The sequence below is a fragment of the Rhipicephalus microplus genome, unplaced genomic scaffold (genome assembly GCF_043290135.1).
Source record: "Rhipicephalus microplus isolate Deutch F79 unplaced genomic scaffold, USDA_Rmic scaffold_188, whole genome shotgun sequence".
Classification (NCBI taxonomy): Eukaryota; Metazoa; Arthropoda; class Arachnida; order Ixodida; family Ixodidae; genus Rhipicephalus; species Rhipicephalus microplus.
Window position 1 is genome coordinate 195,001 of NW_027464759.1, and position 4,333 is coordinate 199,333.

Consider the following 4,333-nt stretch of genomic DNA (forward strand, 5'->3'; position numbering starts at 1 on the left):
TAAACCGCGCCAAGTACGGAAGGAACGGCGCGGAGAGGGCTCGAGACAAAGCTCGACCCTAAACCGCGCCAAGTACGGAGGGAACAGCGCGGCTAAGGGCTCGAAACAAACCCTAAACCGCGCCAAGTACGGAGGGAACAGCGCGGCTAAGGGCTCGAAACAAACCCTAAACCGCGCCAAGTACGGAAGGAACGGCGCGGAGAGGGCTCGAGACAAAGCTCGACCCTAAACCGCGCCAAGTACGGAGGGAACAGCGCGGCTAAGGGCTCGAAACAAACCCTGAACCGCGCCAAGTACGAAAGGAACGGCGCGCAGTAGGGGTTTAAAACAAAGCTGGTCCCAAAACCGCGCCAAGTACGAAAAGAACAGCGCGGTCGAGACTCGGAAGAAAAAGCTTTCAAAGTGTCGTAGCACGATGCACACTGCTGTTCGTGTGGAACAAACGTGACTACCGTGCTGTACGGTGGAGTTCTGTGCGCAAAAGCGGCGGGTGTGTTTCTAAGCACCACAGCGTTGTGTCAAAAAAGAGGTGCCTGAGAGAAACGCATGCGACTGCCGTGCTTTGCGGCATAGCACCGTGCGCAAAAACGGTGCGCATGCAAGAGGTGTCAGAGCTAGCGAACTTTTGCCACGAGCAACAGGTCACTAAAAGCCTATAGATGACGGTGTTGGAGGAAAAGAAAAATATCGAGAAAGCACTGCGGTGTGCCGTGCGTAGGGACGGGCGCGCGTGCCACATGCCGCCGAAATATGGGTGTCGGAGAAAACAGAGTGCCGCGCGTAACGAGGGGCGCGCGTGTTACAGAGAGATATGCCCAAACGCATGAAAGTGTACGCAGGTGTTTTAAGGCAGTTTTTTTTTTTTCCTCATTTTGATGTCGCCCCGGCTGACGCGGTTTTCGTTTTTCCGTGCCGCCCCGGCTGACGCGGTTTTCGTTTTTCCGTGCCGCCCCGGCTGACGCAGTTTTTGCGCCGCCCCGGCTGACGCGGTTTTCGCGCCGCCCCGGCTGACGCGGTTCCGACTTTGCACTTTTTGGCTCACCCCGGCTGGCGGCCCACTCACTCGATCGCCAGGTCTGTTTGCCCCGGTGGTTCCACCGCCAGGCTTAAGCGCGAACTTTTTTTGTTTGTTTTCTTTTGATTAAGCGCAAGCTTTTTTCTTTGTTTTCTTTTGATTAAGCGCGAGCTTTTTTCTTTGTTTTTTTTGCATTCGCCCCGGCAGACGCGGTTTTTGCGCCGCCCCGGCTGACGCGGTTTTTGCCGCCCCGGCTGACGCAGTTCGGACTTAGCACTTTTCGGCTGTGCCTGGCTGGCGGCCCACTCACTCGATCGCCATGTCTGTTTGCCACAGTTTTCCCGGTGGTGCCGCACCCGGGCTCGCCCCGGCTGACGCAGTTTTCGCGCCGCCCCGGCTGACGCGGTTTCGTGCCGCCCCGGCAGACGCGGTTTTCGCGCCGCCCCGGCTGACGCGGTTTCGTGCCGCCCCGGCAGACGCGGTTTTTTGCCGCCCCGGCTGACGCAGTTCGGACTTGGCACTTTTTGGCTGAGCCTTGCTGGCGGCCCACTCACTCGATCGCCATGTCTGTTTGCCACAGTTTTCCCGGTGGTGCCGCACCCGGGCTCGCCCCGGCAGACGCGTTTTTTTTTTTCTTTCGCCCCGGCTGACGCAGTTTTCGCGCCGCCCCGGCAGACGCGGTTTTCGCGCCGCCCCGGCAGACGCGGTTTTTTGCGCCGCCCCGGCTGACGCGGTTTTTTGCCGCCCCGGCTGACGCAGTTCGGACTTGGCACTTTTTGGCTGAGCCTGGCTGGCGGCCCACTCACTCGATCGCCATGTCTGTTTGCCACAGTTTTCCCGGTGGTGCCGCACCCGGGCTCGCCCCGGCTGACGCAGTTTTCGCGCCGCCCCGGCTGACGCGGTTTCGTGCCGCCCCGGCAGACGCGGTTTTTTGCGCCGCCCCGGCTGACGCGGTTTTTTGCCGCCCCGGCTGACGCAGTTCGGACTTGGCACTTTTCGGCTGTGCCTGGCTGGCGGCCCACTCACTCGATCGCCATGTCTGTTTGCCACAGTTTTCCCGGTGGTGCCGCACCCGGGCTCGCCCCGGCAGACGCGTTTTTTTTTTTTCTTTCGCCCCGGCTGACGCAGTTTTCGCGCCGCCCCGGCTGACGCGGTTTCGTGCCGCCCCGGCAGACGCGGTTTTTTGCGCCGCCCCGGCTGACGCGGTTTTTGCCGCCCCGGCTGACGCAGTTCGGACTTAGCACTTTTTGGCTGAGCCTGGCTGGTGGCCCACTCACTCGATCGCCATGTCTGTTAGCCACAGTTTTCCCGGTGGTGCCGCACCCGGGCTCGCCCCGGCTGACGCAGTTTTCGCGCCGCCCCGGCTGACGCGGTTTCGTGCCGCCCCGGCAGACGCGGTTTTCGCGCCGCCCCGGCTGACGCGGTTTTTGCCGCCCCGGCTGACGCAGTTCGGACTTAGCACTTTTCGGCTGTGCCTGGCTGGCGGCCCACTCACTCGATCGCCATGTCTGTTTGCCACAGTTTTCCCGGTGGTGCCGCACCCGGGCTCGCCCCGGCTGACGCAGTTTTCGCGCCGCCCCGGCTGACGCGGTTTCGTGCCGCCCCGGCAGACGCGGTTTTCGCGCCGCCCCGGCTGACGCGGTTTCGTGCCGCCCCGGCAGACGCGGTTTTTTGCCGCCCCAGCTGACGCAGTTCGGACTTAGCACTTTTTGGCTGAGCCTTGCTGGCGGCCCACTCACTCGATCGCCATGTCTGTTTGCCACAGTTTTCCCGGTGGTGCCGCACCCGGGCTCGCCCCGGCAGACGCGTTTTTTTTTTCTTTCGCCCCGGCTGACGCAGTTTTCGCGCCGCCCCGGCAGACGCGGTTTTCGCGCCGCCCCGGCAGACGCGGTTTTTTGCGCCGCCCCGGCTGACGCGGTTTTTTGCCGCCCCGGCTGACGCAGTTCGGACTTGGCACTTTTTGGCTGAGCCTGGCTGGCGGCCCACTCACTCGATCGCCATGTCTGTTTGCCACAGTTTTCCCGGTGGTGCCGCACCCGGGCTCGCCCCGGCTGACGCAGTTTTCGCGCCGCCCCGGCTGACGCGGTTTCGTGCCGCCCCGGCAGACGCGGTTTTTTGCGCCGCCCCGGCTGACGCGGTTTTTTGCCGCCCCGGCTGACACGGTTCGGACTTTGCACTTTTCGGCTGTGCCTGGCTGGCGGCCCACTCACTCGATCGCCATGTCTGTTTGCCACAGTTTTCCCGGTGGTGCCGCACCCGGGCTCGCCCCGGCAGACGCGTTTTTTTTTTTTTTTTCTTTCGCCCCGGCTGACGCAGTTTTCGCGCCGCCCCGGCTGACGCGGTTTCGTGCCGCCCCGGCAGACGCGGTTTTTTGCGCCGCCCCGGCTGACGTGGTTTTTGCCGCCCCGGCTGACGCAGTTCGGACTTTGCACTTTTTGGCTGAGCCTGGCTGGCGGCCCACTCACTCGATCGCCATGTCTGTTTGCCACAGTTTTCCCGGTGGTGCCGCACCCGGGCTCGCCCCGGCAGACGCGTTTTTTTTTTCCTTCGCCCCGGCAGACGTGGTTCCCCCCCCCCCCCCCCTCCGTCTTTCTTTTTGTTTTTTTTTTCGCCGCGGCTGAAGTGGATTTTTCGGTGCCTCGACGCCCCGGTAGTCGCGGTTTTTCCGTTTCCGCACGGCCCCGGCTGACGCTGCTCGGTCACAGTCGCCTTTTGTGGTGATTGCAGACTTCTTGAGCGCGGGTGTTTTTTTTTTGTTGTTGTTGTTGTTTTATTACGCATTCGCTCCAGCAGACGCTGTTTAGACTTTTTGTTTCCTCTTTTATCCTGCGACGAGGTGACGAGGTTTATTCGGTGCCCCGCCGCCCCGGCTGAAGTGATTTTTCCTGTCCCGTGCCGCCCCGGCTGACGCGGTTGGGACTTCGCGTTTGTTCGGCCGCCACGGGTTTTGGCGCACTCGCTCGGTTGCTTGTTGTTGCCACTTGTTGCGAACCCAGGTTTCTTGAGCGAGCGCGGGCGTTTTTTCTTCCTTTCTTTCTTTGTTCTATGTGTTAGCGAATCGGCCTTTAATATCACACGAGGACTCACAACCAACAATTTTCAGTTTGAAGTGTAAAAAATCTGCAGGTGTTGACGTAACTGACTTGCCCCGTACCCTTGAGTACATCCATGAAGTTCTCGTAGTACTACTAAATCGCATTATTCCAAGTGGAGAAATTCCCATAAACTTGCAAACCTCTACACGAAAATCGGTGCGCGTGATAAAGTTGAAAATTATCGTCCGATATCAAATGTGCCTTCTATAACACAAATTCTAGG